This window comes from Lynx canadensis, chromosome B4 (genome assembly GCF_007474595.2).
Source record: "Lynx canadensis isolate LIC74 chromosome B4, mLynCan4.pri.v2, whole genome shotgun sequence".
In the NCBI taxonomy this organism is placed as follows: domain Eukaryota; kingdom Metazoa; phylum Chordata; class Mammalia; order Carnivora; family Felidae; genus Lynx; species Lynx canadensis.
The window spans coordinates 52427967-52455442 of record NC_044309.1 but is presented as its reverse complement, the minus strand read 5'-3'; the positions used below and the strand labels follow the sequence as shown (position 1 = coordinate 52455442).

General features: G+C 36.3%; 1 long non-coding RNA gene across 1 annotated transcript; it reads right to left on the bottom strand.

The window, feature by feature from the left end:
- Nucleotides 1-1449: 1449 nt before the first annotated feature.
- LOC116738164 lies at nt 1450-14675 on the bottom strand. The gene is made up of 3 exons (XR_004343817.1): nt 14600-14675; nt 6925-7193; nt 1450-1477 (listed from the first exon to the last, which is right to left on the bottom strand). It is a non-coding gene; the product is annotated as an uncharacterized LOC116738164 (long non-coding RNA).
- Nucleotides 14676-27476: the final 12801 nt, after the last annotated feature.

The window sequence follows — 27476 nt, the reverse complement described above, 5'->3', positions numbered from 1 at the left end:
GAGTTACAAAGATACTTACTGGATTGAGTACAGAATAGAGGATCACAGTGAGACTTTCAACAAAGAGACAGAATATATAAAAAGAACCAATCATGGATGAAGAACACAATAACTAAAATTAAAAATACATTAGGGGCTCCTGGGTGGCTCAGTCACTTAAGCATCTGACTCTTGATTTCAGCTCAGGTCACAATCTCATGGCTTGTGAGTTTGAGCCCTGCATCCATCTCTGCACTGACAGTGCAGAGCCTGCTTGGGATTCTCTGTCTCCCTCTCTCTCTGCCCCTCTTTCACTTGTTCGTTCTAGCGCTCTCTCTCTCTCTCTCTCTCCCTCTCCCTCTCAAATATAAGTAAATAAACTTTAAAACATACATTAGAAGAAATCAATAATAGATTAGAGGAGGCAAAAAGAAAGGATCAGCAAGCTGGAAGACGGAGTAATGGAAAGCAACAGAGCTGAATAGCAAACAGAAAAAAAAAGTAATAATGATAAATCGGAATAGGTTAAGGGAACTCAGCAACATCACCAAGCAGTTTTTAGCAGAAACTTTGCGGGCCAGAAGGGAATGACATGATACATTCACAGTGCTGAAAGGAAAAATCCTGCAACCACTCAGCAAAGCTATCATTCAGAATAAAAGGAGATATAAAGAGTTTCCCAAACAAAAGTTAAAGAAGTTTATCACCACTAAATCAGAAAGAGAATTCTTTAATAGGAGTAAAAGGACAGCAGGTATAAGAAAATAAGGAAAAGCAAAAATTTCACAGGTAAATACAAATTTAATAAAAGTAACAGATTGAGCACTTATAAAACCAGTACAGAGGTTAAAGCACAAAAACAGTAAAATCACTTATATCTACAAAAATCAGTCAAGGAATCCACAGAATAAAAGGATATAAAGTATGACATCATATACATAAAATGTAAGGGAGAGAGTAAAACTTCAGTGCTTTTAGGATGGGTTCAAATTTAAGCAACCATCAACTTAATATAGACCGTGTATGCTTAAGATGTTAAATATGAGCCTAATGGTAACCACAAATCATACACAGCAAAACACTGGATTGTAGTAATTTGTTTGCTGAGTGTTCCGCAAGACAAGCAAACATTTCTAATAAATTTTAACCTGATACATGAGCGATGTCTTGCAATATGAGTAGTACGTGATGCCACATGCCACATGATCACAACAGAGCCAATGGTTCTTCTCTCTCTCTCTCTCTCTCCCTCTCTCTCTCTCTCTCTCTCTCTCACTCACTGCAGGATTGTGGGTGATCATCCCCCATGCTCAGAAACTCAGTCTCAGGCTGCAGTGTTTGTCAGAAATCACTGATTTTTCAGAACGTTGGGAGGTGCCCACAACTGGCACTAGTGTATTTTTTATCACTTCAAAGCACCTATGGACAGTCCTTTATTTTTCCATACAAGAGTAAGCTTTGGAATGCTTTGCTTCATTGGATACGCTCCTTGTTAAAACTGCACAAAAAGAAAAAGATTCAATTGAGCCAACAGATAGCAGTGATTCTGTTAGTGATAGTCAAAGTCATCCTACACAATAACCCTCCTCTCTCGTCTCCCTCACACCAGCCACAAAGGTTTTCAGAGGTAAGTGCAGGTTAATTTGTTTTTCTTTATATTTTGTATTTTCTTTATTATTTTATATTATATTACAATATTATAATCATTTTCATATAAATATTTCTGTGTTGCAGAACGAGTCTCCTGAGTTTCCATTATTTCTTATGGGGAAGTTCATTTTGATATACAAGTGCTTTGGATGACAAGCATGTTTCCAGAACGAATTATGCTCGCAAACCAAGGTTTTGCTATACTTGTAAAAATAAAGGAAAAATAAAGCAAAAAATAAATAGAAAGGAATCCAAGCATATCACTAAAGAAAGCCATATATAACCACAAGGGAATAGAGCAAGAGGAGAAAGAAACAGAGAAATGCTACAAAAACAACCATAAAGCAAGTAACAAAATGGCAATAAATATATACCTATCAATAATTACTTTGAATGTAAAAGGAATAAATGCTCCAATCAAAAGACACAGAGTGAGTGAATGGATAAAAATGTAAGACCTATCCATATTCTGCCTACAAGAGACTCACTTTAGACCTAAAGACACATGCAGATTGAAAGTAAAGGGATGGAAAAACATTTATCACTCAAATGGAAGCAAAAAGAAAGCTGGGGTAGCAATACTTATATTGGAACAAAATAGACGTTAAAACAGACATGATAACAAGACACAAACAAGGACACTACATAATGATAAAGGGAACATTCCAACATGAGGATATAACATTGTAAATATTTATGCACCCAACATGAGAACATCTCAAACATTAAGCAACTATAATAGACATAAAGGAAGAAACTGACAGTAATACAATAACCGTAGGGAACTTTAACACTCCACTTACATCAATGGATAAATCCAAACAGAAAATCAACAAGGAAACAGTGGTTTTGAATAACACACATTGAGCCAGATGGACTTAACAGATATATTCAAAACATTCCATCCAAAACCATACATTCAACTGTACATGGAACATTCCCCAGAATAGATCACATACTACACTACCAAACAAGTCTCAATAAATTCAAAAAGACTGAAGTCCTATCACACATCTCTTTCAACCATAACAGTATGGAACTAGAAATCAACCACAAGAAAAAATGTGGAAAAAACACAAATACATGAAGGCTAAATAATACACTACCAAACAATGAATGGTTCAACCAAGAAATCAAAGAGGAAGTCAAAAAAATACATGGAGACAAATGAAAATAAAAACACAATGGTCCGAAATCTTTGGGATGCAGCAAAAATTGTTCTAAGTGTAGTAATCCAGGCCCAAAGAAGCAAGAAAAATCTCAAATAAACAATCTAACCTTACACCTAGTGGAGCTAGAAAAAGAAGAAGCCTAAGGCCAGTAGAAAAACATAAATAATAAAGATGAGATCAGAAATAAATGAAACAGGGGCACCTGAATGTCTCAGTCAGTAGAGCATGTGACTCTTGATCTTGGGGTCATGAGTTTAAATCCCATGTTAGATGTGGAGCCTACTAAAAAAAAAAAAAAAATCTTTACTTTGTGAATTTGTAATAGCTGCAAAAGAGTGGGGGAGAGTAGCATATCAAGAATAAAAATAATTGATTGGTGTATAAATTGAAGAAGTTTAAAAACAACATGTTTATCCTGTTGATGGAATCCAAGTTAAAATATTATATTCCTTTTTTAAAAAAGGGCATAAATAAATGAAATAGAGAGTTAAAAAAGTTGAACAGATCAATGAACCTAGAAACTGATTCTTTGAAATGATCAACAAAATTGATAAACCTCTAGCCAGACTCATCAAGAAAGGAAGAGAGAGGACTCAAATAAAATCACAAATGAAGGACAAGAAATAACAACTGACACCAGAGAAATACAAAGGATTATAAGAGAATATAATGAAAAGTTATATGCCAACAAATTGTAAACCTAGAAGAAATGGATAAATTCCTAGAAACATATATCCTTCCCAAAACTGAATCAGGGAGGAATAGAAAATTTGAGTAGACTGATTACTAGCAGAATTTAATTGTAATCAAACAACTCCCAACAAACAAAAAAGTCTAGGACCAGATAGCTTCATAGGCGAACTCTACCAAATATTTGAAGAAGATTTAATACCTATTCTTCTTAAACTATTCCAAAAAATAGAAAGAAAGCTTCCAAATCTATTCTACAAGGCCAGAATTACCTTGATACTAAAAATAAAGACAATAAAAAAAAAACCCAGAAAACTACAGGCCAATATCTGTGAACACAGATACAAAAACTCTCAACAAAATATTAGTAAACTAAATCCAACAATATGTTAAAAAAAAGTTATTCACCACAATCAAGTGGGATCTGTTCCAGGGATATAAGGTAAATCCCATATTTACAAAATCAACCAATATGATACATCACAATAACAAGAAAAAGGAAAAATAAACCATATGATCCTTTTAATAGATGCAGAAAAAGCATTTGACAAAGTACATTCCATTCATAATAAAAACTCTCTACAAAGTAGATTTAGAGGAAACATACCTTAACCTACTAAAGGCCATATATGCAAAACCCACAACGAACATCATCCACAGTAGTGAAAAATTGAGAGCCTTTCCTCTAAGATTAGGAACGAGACAAGGATGTCTACTCTCACTGCTTTTATTCAGCGTAGTACTGTATGTCCTAGCCACAGCAATCAAACAGAAAAAAAGAAAAGGCATCCAAATTTGTAAGGAAGAAATGAAACTGTCGCTATTTGCAGATTTCTTGATACTGTATACTGAAAACCCTAAAGACTCCACCAAGAAACTACTAGAACTGATAAATGAATTTAGTAAAGTCACAGGATACAAAATTAATATACAAAAATCTGTTGCATTTCCATACACTAACAATGAAGTAGCAGAAAGAGAAATTAAGAAAACAATCCTATTTATAATTGTACCATAAATAATAAAATACTTAAGAATAAACTTAACCAGGAGGTGAAAGACTTGTGCTCTGAAAAGTATAAAACACTCATGAAATAAATTAAAGATGACACACCAAAAATGGAAAGATATTCCATGCTCATGGATTGAAAAGAACAAATATTGTTAAGGTGCCTGTACTACCCAAAGCAATCTACAGATTTAATGCAATCCCTATCAAAATACCAACAGTATTTTTCACAGAACTAGAATAATCTTAAAATTTGTATGGAACCACAAAATAATTCTGAATATCCAAAGCAATCCTGAAAAAGAAGAACAAAACTGGAGGTATCATAATTACAGATTTCAAAATATACTACAAAGCAGTAGTAATCAAACCAGTATGGTACTGGGACAAAAACAGACACATAGATCAATAGAACAATAAACCCACATTTATATGATAGATTAATCTATGACAAAGGAGGCAAGAATATAAAATGTAAAAGACAGCCTCTTCAACAAATGGTTCTGGGAAAACTGGACAGCTACGGCAAAGGAATAAAAACTAGACAATTTACTACACCATACACAAAAATAAACTGAAAATGGATTGAAGATCTCAATGTGAGACATGAGACCATAAAATTCCTATAAGAATACATTAGGTAGGGGCGCCTGGGTGGCGCAGTCGGTTAAGCGTCCGACTTCAGCCAGGTCACGATCTCGCGGTCCGTGAGTTCGAGCCCCGCGTCGGGCTCTGGGCTGATGGCTCAGAGCCTGGAGCCTGTTTCCGATTCTGTGTCTCCCTCTCTCTCTGGCCCTCCCCCATTCATGCTCTGTCTCTCTCTGTCCCAAAAATAAATAAACGTTGAAAAAAAAAAAAAAAAAATTAAAAAAAAAAAAAAAAAAAAAAAAAAAAAAAAAGAATACATTAGGTAGCAATTTCTAAATATATTTTCTAAGGTAAGGGGAACCAAAGCAAATTTAAACTATTGGGACTACACGCAAATAAAAAGCTTTGTCACAGTGAAGGATATCATCAACAATATGAGCAATCTACTTTTTGCCTTGAATGAGACAAGATATTTGCAATGATATATCCAATAAGGAGTTAAGAACCAAAATATCTAAAGAACTTACACAACTCAAAAAATAATAATAATAACCCAATTAAAATTTGGGCAGAAGCCCTGAGTACACGTTTTTTCAAAGAACACATACAGGTGGCCAACAGACACATGAAAAGATTCTCAACATCCATAATCACCAGGAAAATTCAAATTAAAGCCACAAAGAGATATCACTTTACACCTGTCAGAATGGCTAGTATCAAAAACATGAGAAATAACAAGTGTTGGAAAGGATGTAGAGAAGAAGGAACCTTCACACATTGTTGGTAGGAATGCAAATTGGTACAACCACTATATAGGGAAAACAGTATGGAGGTTTCTCTAAAAATTAAAAATAAAATTACCATATGAACCAGTAATTCCACTACTGGGTATGTACCTAAAGAAAACCTCTGTGTTTACTGTAGCATTATTTACAATAGTCAAGACATGGAAGCAACCCAAATGTCCACAGATGGATAAAAAAGGTGGCATATACATACAATGGAATATTACTCAACCATAAAAAAGAACGAAATCTTGCCATTTGCAGCAACATGGATGAAACTAGAGGGTATAATGTTAAGTGAAATAAGTCAGTCAAAGAAAGACAAATGCCATATTACATCACTCATGTAAAATTTAAGAAACAAATGAACAAAGATACAAACAAAAAAACAGACTCTTAAATACAAACAACTGGTGGTTGCCAGAGGGGAGGTAGGTGAGGGAAATGGGTGAAACAGATCAAGGGGATTAATAATACACTTATCTTGATGAACACTGAGAAATGTATATGATTGTTGAATCATTAGACTGTACACCCGAAACTAGTATCACACTGTTAACTATACTTGAATTTTTAAAAAATCATCAATTTGACACTTTCTTTTTGGCTCTAAACCCAAGTTTTTACAATGAAACAATGTTAATTATCGGTTTCACAGTAACTATAGTTTATTATGTTATGAATGTTTCTATTCCCAGTACTAAGCATTTATGCTAAATGTATGTATATAATCAACACTTTTTCAGGATCTATTGAGAGATGATCATACAGATTTTATCCTTTGATTTACTACAATATTAGATTCCCTTAAAATCAACTATCTTTATGTTCCTGAAATAAACCCTACTTTAAAATATTATTTTTTAATATGCTGCTTGATAGTATTTGGTTCAAGATTCATAAATTAGTATGTGCAAATGAGACTGAGCCACAAATTTCAACAAAACTATCTTCATTGGGTTTTATATAACAGTTATTATTTTTCCTAGGCTTTGGAAATTTTTATAAAGCTTGAGAAGTTATCAATTCCATAACAGTTCCAAGTACTCACCCATAAAATCTTCTGAGTCTAGAACTCATTTTTGAAGGTAGTTCTTTAAAATATTACATTTCTTGCATGGTTTCTCATCTATTCAGATTTGTTACTTCTTCCATGTCAACTTTAATTAGATGAAATGCAAATAATATTTTAAAATACATGACTAATGGGGTTCCTTGGTGGCTTAGTCAGTTAAGCATCAGACTCTTGATCTCAGCTCAGGTCTTGACCTCAGGGTTGTGAGTTCATGCCCACACCGGACTCTGTACTAGGCATGAATCCTACTTGAAAAAAATTAAAATAAAAAAATAAAATACATGACTGAGCTAAACCAAAAAAAGAAAAAGCAAGAAACAAATCCTAAGAAGCCAAAATTCACATGAAAGTTGGAATCCAGCTATATTAATCCCTGGTAGCCTGGAGCTTAGATTTTAATGGGACTCACACACAAGTAAAAGGACACAAAGCCTGGATTCTTTACAGAGTAGAGAATCAGATCAAAGAATACTGCATAAAGGGATAAGTGAATGAAGTAGGGGAAGAGCATCACAGGGAGATGTAATACGTATATTCTTATAGCCTTGGCTCTGAGAGAAGGGGGACAGAAATTCTCCCCAGAGAACCCATAGTTTTAGGCCTTCCCTTGGGTTGGATCACTAAGGAAATTCATATTGTCTGTCATTGGAAAAACTCCAAATTAAAATTAGTCCTAGGTATAACCTTAAAGTAGTCCTAGGTCAGTAGTGCCCCCAGGCACTGGCAAAAGTAAACACATGTTATCTCTGGAGAAACACATTTAAACCCACTTCTCAAGTAATTTCCAAAACTAAAACTCCAGGTTTAAGAGCTCAACAATGAAAACAACCAAAAAACAAACAAACAAACAAACAAACAAAGGAGAAACATGTGACTAGGAGCAAAAATCAGCAAAATCAAGAAGATAAAGAATCACCATGAAACAATTAGGTATATTAAAATAATCAGAATCTGAATAAGTAATTATATAATAAGAATGTAAGGGGCACCTAGGTAGCTCAGTCCATTAGGCATCTGACTCTTGATTTTGGCTCAGGTTATGATCTCATGGCTCGTGAGTTGGAGCCCTGAGTTGGGCTCTGCACTGACAGTACAGAGCCTACTTGGGATTCTCTCCCTCTCTCTCTGCCCCTCCCCAGCTTGTGCTCGTGCACTGTCTCTGTCTCTTTCTCTCCCAAAATAAAATTTTTTTAAAAAGAATACAAATGATAAGTATAAATAACACATTGATATACTACAATAATATAAATAATAAAATAGTGTACTGAAAGTATAAATGAAGAAATAAGAGACTATCAAAATTAACCACGCATATTTGAAAACAGAATCAGATAAACTTCTAAATATAAAAATATAATTGAAATTAGAAACTTTATGTTGGTTTAAAGATATAGAAGTTGAAGAGAGAACTAGAGAGCAGGAAAATATTTTTGTAAAAGTTATTCTCAATAGAATACTTCTAGAAACTTCTCAATAAAATACGAAAAAATGATTAAGAAACTAAGAAAACAGAATGAAAGAATAAATATAATGCATCACAGAGAGACCATGAGTTGAAGAAGTAGAGTGTATAAGATGATATAATTAGAGTTTCAAGAGAAACTAGAGAGAACAGGAAAAGCAGTATTTAAAGAGGTTAAGAGCTGATAATTTTCCAGAATTTATTTTTTAAGTAAAGAAAAGTTATATAAATCCTCACAATTGAGGCAACAAACCCAACAGAAGAAGAAACCAAAGGAAATCCACACACACACTGTTGTGAAATTACAGAAAACCAAAGACAAAAAGATCTTACAAGCCACCAGGGAGAAAAAAACAGATTCTCTACAACAGAATGGCAGACTGATGACTCACCTCTTAGAAGCAACGATGGAAGCTAGAAAAATTGTGGAGTATCTTCAAAATGGTTAAGAGAGTGATTTCAGACAGAACTGTATTCTCATCAACACTGTCTTTCCAGAATAAAGTTGAAATAAGGACATTTACAAAATAATATAAATTCAAAAAGTTTATTACCAACAGCCATCAGTAGAGAAATGTGTAAACTATTTCATAAAAAATAAACTAATTCTTAGGGAAGTGCTAAGATGTAAGAAATGCCAGTAACCAAAGAAAATGGTAAACATGAAATGAATCTGGAAAAGTGTTGCATAAATCAATAATAACAACATGAAATGTGGCAGTTAAAATATAAAAATAGAAAACACTGATCAAAATCTGAACATTCTAAGTCTTTATGTTGTCCAACAAGAGGGTAACTGCAAAAGACTTAAGTGTATGTATCCTTTTTAGAAGGGGAGAAATAAGAATAAAGAAAAGCAACTTAAAGTAGACAAGAACAGAGAAGAAAAAAAGTAAAAAAGCAAGGCTAAATAAAAAGCCCAAATTAAGATGACAAAAATTAATTCAAATACAGTAGTAATTACAGTAAGTGAAAATAGAACTACCTATTCTATTAAAAGACAAAATCAGCCATTTACTGTGCACATTAAAAATGTTTTAGGGGTTGTGGGAGGGGAAATGGGCTAAAGGGGTAAGGGCATTAAGGAATCTACTGCTGAAATCATTAGTTGCACTACATGCTAACTAACTTGGATGTAAATAAAAAAATAAATTAAATTTAAAAATATTTTAATATAAAATACAAATAATATTTATGGTAATTAGCTTATGGGATTAACACTTAATAGAGAAATAAAATCCAACACAAACTAGAATATAACTTGAAAGAACATTGATTAAAACATGAATGATCCTGCAATCAATTAAAGGCATTCAATCAGGGGCACCCGGGTGACTCAGTCGGTTAAGCAGCCGACTTCAGCTCAGGTCATGATCTCACAGCGTCAGTTCGAGCCCTGCACTGGGCTGTGTGCTGACAGCTCAGAGCCTGGAGCCTGCTTTGGATTCTGTGTTTCCCTCTCTCTCTCTGCCCCTCCTCCACTCATGCTCTATCTCTCTCTCCTTCAAAAATAAATAAACTTTTTTTTATATAAACAGGCATTCAATCAATAAAAAGAAGCATGTATCCCACAGGTGTTGTATAATTATACCTCAGGATAACCAAATGATTGCCAAAGAAGCATTCCTTTTTATTAAAGTGTTCTAGCCTGTGAGCAGGAAATAATTTTGAAATAAAAACCAAAAAAATTTTTTCCAGCCAATAAACAAAGAAGTATTTATAGAATTAAAATATCACCATTTAAAACCATTCATGAAACAATGAGTCTATTTGATCAATGGTTATAAAGTTGCATAGTGTAGTCCACTTGGGCTGCCCTGAGAAAAACAGCATTTGTATAAAGACCCAGAAAAGGGGAAGGAGTTGACCATGTAGATAGCTGGGGGAAGTTGACCATGTAGATAGCTGGGGGGAGGGAGTTGACCATGTAGATAGCTGCCCTCCAGGCAGAAGGAACAACCATGTCAAGCCCTTCAGTGGGAGTCTGCCCAACAAAAGAGAGCCCAATGACTTCAATAATAAAAAATAAAAATATGGGGCACTTAGGTGGCGCAGTCTGTTGAGCATCCAACTTTTTGGCTCAGGTCATGATCTCCCCGGTTTATGAGTTTGAGCCCCTTATAGGGCTCTGTGCTGACAGCTCGGAGCCTGAAGCCTGCTTCAGATTCTGTCTCTCTCTCTCTCTCTCTCTCTCTCTCTCCCCCTCCCCCACTCACGCTCTGTCTCTCAAAAATAAATATTTAAAAACATTAAAAATAAATAAATAATACTAAAATAAAATAAATAGGGAAAAAAATGAGGCTGTGGAAAACAATATACGTATAGGAAATAGAACAGGAAATGGAGCCTGAATGTAACAGGAAGCCAAATTACAAGCAGCTGGTAGGATGGAATTGGTATCAGTTGAATGAAGAAGACTTGGTGGAATAGGTTTGTTGGATAAAATCAGGAGTTTAGTTTTATATATGTGAAGTTTAAGATGTTTACAGGACATCCAAGTGAAGGTGTCATGTAGGCAAATGGTTATATAAACTTGGAATTCTGGGCCAGAGACAAAAACGTGGGAACCATCAGCCTGTAGGTGGTATTTACAGCCAGGTAACTACAAGGAGATCACTAAGGAAAGGAGTCTGACAGAAAAATGAAGACCAACTAGGATTGAGTTTTGGAGAATGATCCAGGAGAAGACACCACTTCCCACTTTCTTATATACTATATAAATTATAATACATTGTGTTTATTTTTATAAACTTGAAGAATAAAATCCCGTAAGAGGAGGAATTATCTTTTCTGTTCTGTCCACCAATATACCACAAATAAATAGAGTACTGCCTGCCTTCATAGCATTCAATAAACATTTGTGGATGAGAATGTTTGGATTATGCTTTTTATGTCTGTTTTAGAAATTGTTTCATATGTTGCAGTCATAGTCTTTCTGTTCAAGTATATTACATATTTGCCTTTTATGTTGACTCCATAATCCACATAAAACTTAACAGTGTAAAGTAAGGATCTAATTTCATTTTTCACACATTTTCATTTCTACAGAATGAAATCCAAAATTGTTAGCATAATATTCAAGACACTTCATGACATAAATCCAAGTTATCTTTCCTGTGTTATCTCTTACTGCCACCCTACACTGTCTCTGTTCAACTATATTAAATCTCTTTTAATTCTTGAGCACTGGACAATGCAATGTAATATACTACAGAAATAAGAGGAGAATGTGAAATTATGAAAAGGTAATATTGACATTTTTGGGTCATATAACTGTATACCTATAAAAATATAAAAAATCATTTGAAAATACAAAATTAATAAAAATTTAGAACAGTTAAAATATTTGTTACCCATCAAAATGATGTTTGTAAAAATACCAAATTACATGAGACATGCTCATAATATAACAATAAGTGATAAAAACAGAATTTCACATTATTCCTATAATATTGTTTATTCTAGGTTTAGAAAAATTAAATATGAAATAAATAATTTAAGAACCATAATAAAATGTTAATAGTAATTGTGTTTTTAGCATTGAATTTTTCCCTATAGCTTAAGTTTTATTTTATGTTAGCTTTATAATGAAAAAATTTTGAATAAAAACATTTTATGTGTATACATAAGTGCTAATATATTTTATCCCTGATCAGAGAAGTTCCACCAAATTTCAGATATGGCCTTGAAAAATGGGAGACCTTAGCTGTAATTTTATATCAGTCATAACTACCAAAAAAATTGAAACGTCCACTTAGGAATCTTAATTTAAGCCTAGAAAACACATAGGTTCATTGTCACTATGGTTAATAAGCCTAAATAATATACAGATTTGGAGGTGAGGGGAATATCTTACCGAAGTAGTATAATTTATAAGACAATAAAAAATATTATTTATTGTACATTTTCTATGCTATAGGTAGACACTATGCTCATTACTTTAAATATATTATCTCATTTTAATTTTCAGAGTAATTCCATGGATATTATTACCTGTAGTAGTGGTTAAGAACATGGATCCATGGTTTTTCATCTACATGTAGCAAAACCAACAAAATAGCTTTGCTAGTAGTAACTCCTAAAACTCACATACTATGAGCTGCTATTTTACAACTGAAGGTGTCCCTGAAGGTCACCTATCCCAACATTTTAGAGATGAAATTCCAGTACTCAAGGAGAAGAGATTTGTTGATGATCGCACATCTAGATGATAGAAATGACATCAATATCAGAATTATTGCCTTATCGCTCTTCCTACTACTTTAGGAATTAACTCCTGATCACTGAGCTTAAATCAAAATGAATGAGTATTTGCCTTCAAAAATTTCCCTAATACATTCCTCCCCAAACGATTTTCCTTCCTTAGAAGATAAATAAGTAGTATATATAATGTATATTTGTTATATATTATAAATATTATGCATGTATATATGTGTGCATGTCTGTTTTGCATATGTATATACATATACATATACATATACATATACATATACATATACATATACGTATACATCAGCACACATGCCCGTTAACATAATTCTTAACATTGGAGCCCTTTAAGGATAATGCCTTGAGGCCACATACTAATAGACCATCTGGTTTTTGAGAACATCCACAGAACAGTCACTTGAATAGGCAGCACTACTTTCAATATATAAATTCTCTATTAAAATGTTTATAAAGCAATTCTCCCTTTTGTTGCTAGCAAATGAAAACACTGTATCTTCTATAAAAAATTCATTAAGAAATGCCATTCGTAAAAAGATTCAATTAAGTATATGAAACTTATCCCACTGTGACCTATATTGAGTTGTTCTATAAGACAATATAATCTTATTTTTGTTCTGAGCTCATCTCTGGAGCAAAAAGATTGAATTTCATTAAGAAAAACATCTCTGCCCTTCCAATTAGAGTCCCAGAGGAATCTGACTGTGAACTTTCCAAGGCATAGGGTGGGAGAAAGACCATTCGTGCTGTGTCTCTCTCACACACACACACATCATTCCTGTAATATCCTTCCATTTAAGACTGTCCAGACTTAATTTTTTTTTTTTTACAGATAGGAAAAATACCACAACATTTATTCATCTTTGACTATAGCCCCAGTAAAAGTCATGCCTCTAATCCAAGCTAACCATTCTCAGGCTTTATTTAAACGATCCCTCTGAAATCGTCCTTTCTTTTCTCTGAAGATTATAAATTCTTCCTCTGCTTCTTGCAGAACATACTCGTCCAGACCATCTAACTAGACTTACCACTCTGTGCGGAAATCTCCACTACAGACACAATAGGCCATACTTTGCTTCACTGGCCTCAAATGATGGAAAACTAACTATTCTTGTGGCAAACTGAGGTGGGGGACAGGGCAGCTCTAGCAGGGGTTTTTCCCTATTGTGGTCACAGAGAGTCTGGTAATATTCACTGAAATGTCCCATGGGTTATCAGACATGTCTACCTCTACAGAGTGGTAATCACTAACCCCTGGGTAAAGGACAGGCTTGCTCTTTCATTTATCTCATTTACCCAAACTTTCTACATGTTCTCACATTCTGTAAAACCTTGATCTTCAGTCATTAAAAATAAATACAGCAAAAATTAGGGCATTGGCATTTGAGAATTTTTTTTATCATCTATTAATAACTTTTTCTTGGTCAGTCATTTTTAAGTGCTGATCTATAGACTGGTTTCATCAAAATTACTATGGAACAAATTTTTTAATGCTAAAGATTATGACTCAGAAAATCTGGAAAGTCAAATAAAAAAAAAATCCCAGAGATTCTGATACACATGTCCTTCAAGTGCAGGAACCACTGGTCTAAATAACTTCTGAAGTCTCTAGAGTCTCTCTGCTATCCTACAACTCAGAATTACTACTGTGTATAGTATTAACACCCACTATGTACACTATGTGTGATTACCACCCTACAACTATAAGAATAAGCCTTCTCAAATCCCCACTGTTGCAGGTTGGATTCCATGGGAAACAGGGTCTAAGTCAGAGATTAGCATTCAGGGAGTTGATTGGGGCATGGTGCCTATGGGTAAGGAAATGAAGCAGGATTAGCAGTGAGAAACTGGGACTAAGACACCATCTCAGGAAAGACTTCAGCTGATGCACAGAGACCTCTGAGGCTGGAATAGCTCTTCAGAGTTGTTTTGAGTTGGGATTAGGTACTTGGGTCTTTATACCTGGTACCAACTTGTCATTGGATACTCCCCCCATTAGGGGTTGAGAACTCAGTAAGGTGGCTCTCTTCACCAGAGGGCAGCTGATAGCTGAATAGTTTCTCGGTTGTGAAGGAGGATCTGGCACATATCACCCATCCAATTCACCTAGCTTCACCAAAAAAAAAAAAAAAAAAAAAAAAAAGAAGGGAAGAGTTAAGCCAAAGCATTTCTCAGTAGACAACCAGCAGTTTTTAGGTTGCCAAAAAAAAAAAAAAAAAAAAAAAAATATTATCTCCACTTCCTCCATTTCAAGCACTGGATATTTATGAAGTGATTCACCACTAAAATGAAGCATGAATTTTAATTCGGAATTATTTCCAGTCCTTTAAATGGCACTTCTTATGGCTTCTTCATGTTTCTAGTTTTGAACAATCAGTATAAACTGCTTCCCAACAACTGGTCATTTTTGTCTGTTTAAAAGGTATGTAATTAATACATGTACTTCTCCCTTAATAATGTTTCATCAGAAAGACAAAGGAGAATTCTTGATTCTTGTGACAATCTCACACGATAGCCCTTTCACAGAGGGTTGTAATGAATAATCATTATAATGCGATTTCTCAGGAGCCCAGGAAATGTGAGCCCTTTTCCCTAAGTTGCCTGAATTAATTGGAATTTCAGACAGAGTAAGTGAGACCATATCCTGGCACCTCCATATCAGACGGGATCCTTAGAATGTATAAGGACATCAATCCAGCTATGAGGAGTGGATGAGGCCGCAGATAGGATGCTAATACTACACTTAAAGTCAACTATCCTCTGCCTGAGTGCTGCCCCTGCTGCTTTTAGCTTCTGATAATAAACATGTCACTAAATCTCTGAGTCCCAGTTTCCTTGACTAGTAAAATGGGGGCAATGTCACTAGCATCAAAGCCGCCATAATAATAACACAGAAAGATATAACTGAAAGCCTTTGTACACACAGGCAAAGTCATCACCCCCATCCTGGAGTCCTCCATCATTTCCTTGCACTGCACTATCTTCATAACTAGCACATAAGCTACTTGAGGCAGGCATTTTCTTAAATCTGATTCAGATACATGACAAATCTTACATACAATAATAAAAACTACTACTTACTATCTGCCACGTACTATGGCAAGCACTTTACATGCATTCCTTAATTCTTCCAACAACTCTATACATGGGTTCTTTTATTATTTCCATTTTGCAAATGAAGAAATTGGACTTAGTGGGCTGTGAGACATTCCCACCATCATATAGTGAGTAAAAGCAAAGCCTTTACGGCCCCTCACTCTGCTTCCCTTCCTCTTCTTGAAGCAGTCCAAGGAGAAGAGAAAGCATTTCCAAAATGCTCTGGTATCATTTGATCTTGAAAGCCATTCACAAGAATGTAATTTTTAATTACTTGCCAATTTTTATCTTTAATACTTTTCAGTTTAGTCTGTAGACATACTTTGTATTAAGTCTTTGGTGCAAACAGCAAGGGTTTTCTTCACAGAGAATAGGGAAAGAAATACATCACTGCTCCATTGTCATTGACTGAGCAAGCAAAGTTAGGCTGAAAGTCACACAGGGACCAAAACTAACACCACCTATTACCCCGCCCTTAGCCAAACAGATGAGACACATCCCATGGATAGGAGATTGATAAAATAACATTCACAGAATAAAGATAAACCATTATCAACCCCACAGGGCTGGACTCCCAGCTAAACTACATTTTCTGTAATGCTTTTCATGAACTTCTTCCAAAAAGTTATATTTTGAAATGTAATTTTTAAAAAAAGAATTGTAAGTTAGAAAAATATATAATGCATTTGGAATATACCAGATGCATGCACAAATGCTTAATAAAAATGTTTACATTTACTGTGCACAAGAATTAACAGGCATGATGGTTTGAAAATACAAAGTCTCTGAACCCCATCTCCAGAACTGCTAATTCATAGCCCTGAAACAGAACTATGAAATTTGCATTTTTAACAAGCACCTGGTTTTCATGCAGGTAGATCCCAATCACAGTTTGAGAAAAGTGGTTAAAAGGTAATCTTAGGTCACTCAGTGGACATATATATACTAAAATAAAATAGATATTGTATATACAAGTTGTACTTTTTCAAGACCAGAGCGAGGGAGACAGAGGAGGTGAGTGGAAAAGAAATCTTCTAATTAAAAAAAGAGGGGCAGACATATGGGAATGGAGCTCCTAATCTCTTCCTGGTAAGAGAAGAAAATTATAGACTTTACTGCACAAAAAAATAATTTCTGCCTCAGGCTAAAAGGAAGAGAAGATACAAATGTTAGTCATAGTTATAAAGAGCTGGCCACCGGTCATCAGTATGTCACCAACAGTCTGTCAATACATAACAGGAAACAGCTGCAAATTGTAGCAACTTTTTTTTAATATTTTATTTTTACATCATCTCTACACCCAACGTGGGACTTGAACTCACAACCCTGAAATCAAGAGATGCACACTCTTTTGACTGAACCCGCAGGCACACTTTGAAAAGATCTGCACAGGCCTAGGGATCTTCCACCACTGAAAACCTTTCAAAAGAGCAACTGTTATATGATTTTGCTCAAAGCAAAATAAGAACCATAATTAGACTAGGCAAAGACTGAAAACAGTTGAAGGTTTTAGGTGTCGTTCTAATTGTTACCTTTTAAATGTGTATGTCATTATCAATTAGAATAAATTAGATTTATTTTAAATAATCTAAATACATTAAAATAAATAATGTTTATGCTTTATTAAATATTAATTTAATCCATTCCTAATCCATTCCTAAAAAAGCACAACCAGGTAATATAATCTCTCCATTCTTTCTCAAACACTGACATTAGGGTAAAAGTCTAGCCAAATGATATAACCCAGGTACCACCCTTAACCTGATAGCTGCCAGAATTTCAGACTTCATACAGAATATAAACATCCCTGAAGATAACTTTGCACATATTATCTAGAATCTTAGAAACATTTTTTTTTTAATTTCATGTGATAATAGAAATGACAAATGCTCTCTGGTTATCAAAGGGAAGGATCAGTAGAGTTCGAGTTCAAGATGGTGACAAAGGAAAATTCTGAATTCACCTCCTCCACAGAACACACCAAATTACACCTATTAATAGAATAACTCCTAAAGAACTGAGAGCTGAGTAGCTACTGAGCAACCAAAGATAGAGAAAATGACAAGAAAACAGCAAGAGAGATGGAAACATAGTAACAAAAGAAAATCCCACCCCTGAGACTACAAACACAGTGGGGAGGGATAGGAACCCATCCCTCTGTGCTTAGGCATAGAAAAAAAGTCAACGTTTAAAAGAACAACTAACATATAAAAGAGACAACCCTAGAACTCTGCCAAGTGGTAGAGGAGCTGCAAGACAGCTCTCCAGGTCAGAGGGGCTAGAGAACAACATGGTTTATATTCCCACCTACCTTAAAAGCCTAGACGGGAGCAGTGTCCAGACACCATAACAGGTGAGTCTAGTAATTTCAGTGAGCCTGCAACTTCAGGGAGCCCCAGGTCCACAAGCCCACACCAGCCCTAGTCACATTGGGGCACAGAAAAAGAAGCTGGTGTTTAAAAGGGCCAAGGAGGGGCACCTGGGTGGCGCAGTCGGTTAAGCGTCCGACTTCAGCCAGGTCACGATCTCGCGGTCCGTGAGTTCGAGCCCCGCGTCGGGCTCTGGGCTGACGGCTCAGAGCCTGGAGCCTGTTTCCGATTCTGTGTCTCCCTCTCTCTCTGCACCTCCCCCGTTCATGCTCTGTCTCTCTCTGTCCCAAAAATAAATAAACGTTGAAAAAAAAAAAATTTAATAAAAAAATAAAAATAAAAAAAAATAAAAGGGCCAAGGAACTGTGGGAACTCCCCCACTACCTTGAAAGCCTAGACCGAAGCGGGGTCTGGCTCACAGTGAGCTCACGACCTCAGCAAGCCCAGAGTCCACAAGCCCATACCTGCCACACGGTGGTTGGTGCTGGGTCACAGAAAACAAACCACAGTTTTGTGCTTTTGGGGTTCTGGGTTGTTTCGTTTTGTTTCTACTTTTTAAAATTTTGTCTTGTTTTTATTTTTTCTTTTTGGGTTTGTTCTTTTCTTTCTTACCTTTAATATTCTTTTCCTTTTTTCTTTTCTATCTTACTTTCTCTCTTTTTTTTTTATTATTTTCCTCTTCTGTTTTTTTCTTTTTTCTTCAGTTATTTTTTTCCTTGACAAACCAAGAAAGACTATCCAATGAAATAAAGACAGTCTCTTCAGCAAGTGGTGCTGAGAAAACTGGACAGCAACATGCCGAAAAATGAACCTGGACTACTTTCTTACACCATACATAAAAATAAACTCAAATGGATGAAAGACATAAATGTAAGACAGGAAGCCATCAAAATCCTTGAGGAGAAAGCAGGCAAAAACCTCTTTGACCTTGGCGGCAGCAACTTCTTACTCAACATGTCTCTGGAGGCAAGGGAAACCAAAGCAAAAATGAGCCATTGGGACCTCATCAAAATAAAAAGCTTCTGCACAGCAAAGGAAACAATCAGCAAAACTAAAAGGCAACAGACAGAATGGGAGAAGATATTTGCAAACAACATATCAGATAAAGGGTTAGTATTCAAATATCTATAAGGAACTTATCAAATTCAACACCCAAAAAACAAATAATCCAGTGAAGAAATGGGCAAGAGACATGAATAGACACTTCTCCAAAGACATCCAGATGGCCAACTGACACGTGAAAAAAGGCTCAATGTCACTTATAATCAGGGAAATACAAATCAAAACTACAATGAGATACCACCTCACACCTGTCAGAATGGCTAACATTAACAACTCAGGTAACAACAGATGTTGGCAAGGATGCGGAGAAAGAGGATCTCTTTTGCACAGTGGGTGGGAATGCAAACTTGTGCAGCCACTCTGGAAAACAGTATGGAGGTTCCTCAAAAAATTTAAAATAGAATTACCCTATGACCCAGAAATTGCAATACTAGGTATTTATCCAAGGGATACAGGTATGCTGTTTCGAAGGGGCACATGCACCCCAATGTTTATAGCAGCACTATTGACAATAGCCCAAGTATGGAAAGAGCCCAAATGTCCATCGATGGATGAATGGATAAAGAAAATGTGGTATATATATACAATGGAGTATTACTCGGCAATCAAAAAGAATGAAATCTTGCCATTTGCAACTACGTGGATGGAACTGAAAGGTATTATGCTAAGCAAAATTAGTCAGAAAAAGACAAATATCATATGACTTCAGTCATACAAGGACTTTAAGATACAAAACAGATGAACCTAAGGGAAGGGAAGCAAAAATAATACAAAAACAGGGATGGGGACAAAACATAAGAGACTCTTAAATATGGATAACAAACAGAGGGTTACTGGAGGGGTTGTGGGAGGGGGGATGGGCTAAATGGGTAAGGGGCATTAAGGAATCTATTCCTGAAATCATTGTTGCACTGTATGCTAACTAACTTGGATGTAAATTTCAAAAAAAAATAATAATAAATTAAGAACCTCTAGCCTCAGGAAGCGCATGCATAACCGTTTCCCCCAAACATGGAGTCTTGTAGCCCAGGATAAGGGAGTGGTGGGTACAGGTGGGTCTACTGGCTGTGCCCTTGCTTGCGGCCTATCTGCATATCCCACCCCACCCTCCACCTTTCCCCTGCTCTTCACTCCTGTAAGTCATCAGGCAAATTTTTCACCTACAAGGGACTGCGCATCTTTTACCAAGACTCTATCCAGAGTTTTTGGAGCTGTACAGGAAAACTCTGCCACAGTCCACAGTGTCGATTTTGGATGACCATATTAGCCACTATCCACAGCTAGAGGATCCCATGGGCTTCTTGAATGCATATATGGGCTTCATCAACTCCTGAGCTGGAAAGAGTAGCTTCCCTATATTACCTCACCTACTCCCTTACCTGTTGCATATTCCACTTAGAAAGAAATGCCCAAAAGAGGTCCTGGCCACCAAATACTATTCTCTCACAAAAGTCCACCTGAATCACTTGTGATCAGCATATAGTAAAAAGCCCACAGAAGCTCTGGCTAAGGATGGCCTTAACAGTATACCTCCCGTTCTTCTAACATGAGCAAGTGTATGGACTTGCCTTTGTCTTTGTGCTATTAGAAAATTCTGATGAGCATTACTACTCACAGATTCAGGAAGACAGGCATTTTAAAAGTCTTTTTACCAATTCTGTGGCCTTTTCTGGAATATTTAGAAATGCTCATTTCTGGCTCATCTTCAATTAGAATCCTATGGTAAAGAATGAGGAGAGGATGTCTCCTTACCTGTCCTTAAACGGCTTTAAGGGCACATGCTTTCATAAGTTTTCTAAGCAACACAGCTTAGGGAGGGTGAGTCTCCCTTGTCGTAACTTTGGATTTCATTCCACCAGCTGCTTTTAATTATAGGCATTTTGTTGACCTAGGTTTTGGTTTGAATATGCAGTATTCTAAGTATACTTTAATACTATGATTTACCTGCACGTATTATATGTATTTTATAAGGATACGAAACCAGCAGATACTCTGGCAGAGTAGTGAACCTTATTCAACAGGTTTAATTTCTGAATAAATTGAATTAAATCCAAACTATTTACAGAATTTCCTAAAAATCACAGGATGTTAAGGACCTGTAGCATCCTTGCCAGAGATTTACTGTTATTAGCTAATTCTAACAGCAAATAACAGTCTGACTCTTCAAACCTCAGTGCTTAAAGCATGTCCCTCCTGAGCTTGGAAGGGAGGGGATCATTGTATAGTCCAAGTTACCATGCTGAATGTACGTGGATTCCTTTTACGATGATTGCTTAACTTCTCGTTGGTTTTCCTAAAGAAGCCTCCTCTTGTAGCTCAGTATTTCCTGTACTTTACAGACAGGAAAGTTCCAAAACTTTAAGAACAAATTCTCAAAGGCCTATGAGCAAATGGTGCTGAATACGTTTTTTTTTTAAGCCACAGCTTCATTGTCTTAGTCAAAACAGGATGACTGAGTGATTATTTTAAATTCTTTTTTTATTATTATTAGCAACTTGAAGTATAACAACTGAAACTGGAATAAGTGTTTATTTTCTATTAATAAAAATGAACTTTAACAAAAAAATAAAATTAAAAATAATAAATTAAATAAAAATAACAAAAAGAAAGAAAGAAATGGAATTGCCATAATTAGACATAGGGAAAACACGAATAAAAAGATGTAAAATATGACAACATACACATAAAATGTGGAGAAGAGAGTAAAAAAAGAGAACGGGAAAAAGAAAGAAAACTTGCTTTTCCTGTTTTTGTTTTTTTTTAAGAATGTGTTTGAACTTATACAACCATCAAATTAATATGAACTGCTATTTACTTAGGATGTTATATGTGAATGTCATGGTAACCACAACCCAAATCATATGATAGATACACAAAAAACAAAAAGAGGGGTGCCTGAGTGGCTCAGAAGGTTTAGTGTCCAACTCTTGATTTTTGGCTCAGGTCATGATCCCAAGGTCATGAGACTGAGCCTGCATCATGCTCTGCACTCAGTGTGGAGTCTGCTTGGGACTCCCTCTCTTCCTCTGCCCCTCTCCCCGACTCGTGGTCTCTATTTCTCTAAAATAAAAATAATTTTAAAAAAAGAGAAACAAAGCCAAACAAAACATTATAGATACTCATCAATAACAAAGAAAGAAAGAGAAAAAGGAAGGAATAATAAAGAACTACAAAAACAACCAGAAAACAAATTTTTTTAAATGGCAATAAGTACATACCTATCAATAATTACTTTAAATGCAAATGGAGGGGCACCTGGGTGGCTCAGTCAGTTAAGCATCTGACTCTTGATTTCAGTTCAGGTCACAATCTCACAGTTTGTGAGTTTGAGCCCTACATCGGGCTCTGCACTGACAGTGTGGGGTGTGCTTGGGATTGTCTCTCTCCCTAACTCTTCTGCACATACTCTCTCTCTCAAAATAAATTAATTAATTCAAAAATAAAGATACAGTGTGGCAGAATGGATAAAAAAAAAACCTATCTATATGCTGCTAAGAGAGACTCACCTCAGACCTAAAGATGCATACAGACTGAAAGTGAAAGAATGAAAAAACATTTACCATACAAATGGAAACAAACAAACAAACAAAGTCAGGGTAACAATACTTATATCAGACAAAACACACTATGAAACCAAGACTGTAACAAGAGACAAAGAAGGGCATTACATAATGATAAAAGTACAAATCCAGTAAGAGAATGTAACAATTGTAAATACCTACACACCCAACAATGGAGCACCAAAATACATAAAGCAAATACTGGGCGACTGGGTGGCTCAGTCATGAAGCATCTGACTTTGGCTCCAGTCATGACCTCACTGTTCACAAGTTCGAGTCCCACATCAGGTGAGCTCATACCCCACACTGGGAGAGCACAAGCCCTGCTCCAGGTGAGCTTGAAACCACTTCAGGTAAAACACAACCCCTGGGTGAGCCCCACTATTCTCTTTCTCCTTCTCTTTCTCTCCTCTCTCTCTTTCTCTCCCTCTCTCCGGCCCTCCTGGGATTCTCCCTCTGCCACTCGCTCATTTGCACCCTCTCTCTCAAATAAAAAAAAAAATAAAGCAAATGTTAACAGACATAAACAGAGAAAATCGATGGTAATACAATAATAGTAGAAGACGTTAAAACTTCACTACATCAATGAATAAATCATCCAGGCAAAAATCAATAAGAAGGCAATGCCTTTGAATGACACATTGGATTAGATACATTAAGTACATTAGACATGACAGATACATTCAAAACATTCTATCCAAAAACAACAGAATGCATATTCTTTTCAAGTGCACATGGAATATTCTCCAGAAACAATCACATATTAGACCATATAACAAGCCTCACAAAATTTAAGAAGGCTGAAATCACATCATGCATCTTTTCAAACCACAAGGATATGGAACTTGAAAGAAATCACAAGAAAAAAAAAACTAGAAAAACACAAACACATGGAGACTAAACAACAACTGGGTTAATCAAGCAACCAAAGGAGAAGTCAAAAAATACATGGAGGAAAGTAAAAATGAAAATACAATGATCCAACATCTCTGGGACACAGTGAAAGCACTTCTATGAGCCAATACAGGCCTACTTCAAGAAAGAAGAAATTGGGGCGCCTGGGTGGCGCAGTCGGTTAAGCGTCCGACTTCAGCCAGGTCACGATCTCGCGGTCCGGGAGTTCGAGCCCCGCATCAGGCTCTGGGCTGATGGCTCGGAGCCTGGAGCCTGTTTCCGATTCTGTGTCTCCCTCTCTCTCTGCCCCTCCCCCGTTCATGCTCTGTCTCTGTCTGTCCCAAAAATAAATAAAGACGTTGAAAAAAAATTTAAAAAAAAAAACAAAAAAAAAAAAAAGAAAGAAGAAATAAACAATCTAACCTTATGCTTAAAGGAACAAGAAAAAGAAGAACGAAAAAGCCCAAAGTGAGCAGAAGAAAGGAAATAAGTAACAGAGCAGAAATAACATAGAGATGAACACACACACACACACACACACACACACACACACACACGAGGGGGAAAAAAAGGAAACAAAGAGTCTCCTTTGAAACTTTTCAAGGTTCTGTGAAAAGATAAACAAAATTCACAATCCCTTGGCCAGACTCAAGAAGAGGGAGAGGGAGAGGGAGAGAGAGAGAGAACCCAAATAAATAAAATCAGAAACAACAGAGGAAGTAACCATTGACACTACAAAAATACAAAGGATTATAAGAGAATACTATGAAAATTTACATGCCAACAAACTGGACAATCTAAAAGAAAGGGAAAGTTTCTATAAACCTAAAGTTTCCAAACTGAACCAGGAAGAAACAGAAAATCTGAATAGACTAATTATAAGTAACAAAATTGAATTGATTATCAAAAAACTATGAAAACATAAAAGTCTAGGACCAGATGGATTCACAAGTGGATTCTACCAGACATGTAAGGAAGAGTTAATATCTATGCTCCTCAAATTATTTCAAAAAACAGAAGAAGGAAAACTTCCAAATTCATTTTCCAAGACCAGGATTACCCTAATACCAAAACAGACATCACAAAAAAAGAAAACTACAGGCCAATAACCCTGATGAATATAGATGCAAAAATCCTCAACAAATTAGCAAACCACATATAACAATACATTAAAAAGATCATTCACTGCAATTAGATGGGATTACCAGGATGCAAGGATAGTTCAGTATTCACAAATCAATCAACGTCATATATCTCTTTCATAAATTGGAAGAAAAATCATCTCAAGAGAGGCAGAAAAAGCATTTGACAAGATTCAATATGCATTCATGACAAAAACTCTCAACAAAATGGGGTTAGAAGGAACACACCTCAACATAATAAAGGCCATATATTAAAGACTCACAGCTAACATCATCCTCAATGTTGAAAAACTGAGAGTTTTCTAAGATCAGGAACAAGACAAGAATGTCTATTCTCACCACCGTTACTCAATAGTGCATTAGAACTCCTAGCCACAGTAATCAGACAACAAAAAGAAATAAGAGGCATCCATATTGGTAAAGAAGAAGTTAAACTATCACTATTTGCAGATGACATGATACTATATATATAAAATCCTAAATATTCCACCAAAAAACTACTAAAAGTAATATACTAATTCAGTAAAGTGGCATGACACAAAATTAATATCCAGAAATCAGTAGTATTTCTATACATGAACAATGAATACAGAGAGAGAAATTTTAAAAACAACACCATTTACAACTGCACCAAAAAGAACAAAATGCCTAGGAATAAACTTAACAAAAGAGGTGAAAGATCTGTACTCTGAAAACTGTAACATACTATGAATGAATTTGAAGAGGACACAAACAAATGGATAGTCCATGCACACGGGTTGAAAGAATATTGTCAAAATGTCTGTATTACTCAAAGCAATCTACAGATTCAATGTAATCCCTATTAAAATACCAACAGCATTTTTCATACAACTAGAACATAATAATATTAAAATTAGTATGGGGTCACAAAAGACCCCAAATAGCCAAAGCAATCCTGAGAAAGAATACAAAGCTAGAGTTATCAAATTTCATATTTCAATATACACCACAGACCTATAGTAATCTGAACAGTATAATACAGGTACAAAAATAGATGCAAAGATCAACAGAACAGAGACCCCAGAAACAAAGCCACATTTATACAATCAATCAATTTATGACAAAGAAGGCAAGAATGTACAATGAGAAAAAGATAGTCTTTTCAATAACTGGTGCTAGAAAAATTGGAGAGCTACGTGTAAAAGAATAAACTAGACCACTTTCTAACACTATCCACAAAAATAAATTCAAAGTGGATTAAAGACCTCAATGAGAGGGAACGTGAGAAGATGGCAGTGTAGGAGGATGCTGGGCTCACCTCATCCGCTGATCACTTAGATTCCACCCACATCTGCCTAAATAACCCAGAAAACCACCGGAAGACTAGCAGAACGGACTCTCTGGAGCCAAGCGTAGACAACAGGTCCACAGAAGAGGGTAGGAAGGGTGGAGAGGCAGTGAGTGGTACACGGACTGATGGGAGGGAGCCAGGGCAGTGGAGGGGCAGCCCACTGGGCAAGGCAGAGCCCCAAAGTCTGACTTGCAAAAGCGGAAAGGCAGATTGCATGAGTTCTGATAGCCAGTGGACTTAACACCTAGAATGTTAAAAGTCAACAGCTCTGCTCTCGGACAGCAGGGAGGGCAAGAGGACGCCGGGAGGGAGAGTTGTTGAGCCCTGGAAGACAGAGCTCAGCTCGGCTGGGGAACAAAGGTGTTGGCAAGTGCCATTTCCCTCTCCCATCCCCCAGCCAAAATTCCAAAGGGAAGCAGTTCTTGTCACCGAACTTGCTTGCACCGCGCAAACGCCCAATGCTGTGCTTCTGTGGATCCATCCCTCCAACGGGCCTGCCTCCCTCCCGGTGCTGCAGGGGACCACGAGGGCAAAGCTAGCTAAGCCTGCTCCTCCTCACCCACCCCCCCCCATGCACCTTGCAGATCCACCCCAGCTAATACGCCCTTGGCCAGATCCCATCGAAGCAGCACCACAAGCGTGGCAGTGTGCAAGTAGCCCAGACAGGGGCCACACCACTCCACAGTGAGTCCTGCCCCTGGGAGAGGGGAAGATAAGGTACACACCAGTCTGACTGTGGCCCCAGCTGTGGGCTGGGGACAGACATCAGGTCTGACTGCAGCCTGCCAACCAACACAAGTTACTCCAGACAGCACATACCCCGCAGTTCTGCGCCACCCCAGGGACTATCCAAAATGACGAAATGGAAGAATTCTCCTCAAAAGAAACTCCAGGAAGTAGCGACAGCTAACGAATTGATCAAAAACTATTTAAGCAATATAATGGAACAAGAATTTAGAATAATAGTCATAAAAGTAATCACTGGGCTTGAAAAAAGTATAGAGGACAGAGGAGAATCTATTGCTACAGAGATCAAGGGACTAAGAAATAGTAATGAGGAGCTAAAAAATGCTATAAATGAGGTACGAAATAAAATGGAGGTGACCACAGCTCAGATTGAAGAGGCAGAGGGGAGAATAGGTGAATTAGAAGATAAAATTATGAAAAAAGAGGAAGCTGAGAAAAAGAGAAATAAAAAAATCCAGGAGTATGAGGGGAGAATTAGAGAACTAAGTGATGCAGTCAAACGGAACAATATCTGTATCATAGGAATTCCAGAAGAGGAAGAGAGAAAGGGGCTGAAGGTGTACTTGAACAAATCATAGCTGAGAACTTCCCTGATCTGGGGAAGGAAAAAGGCATTGAAATCCAAGAGGCACAGAGAACTCCCTTCAGACATAACTT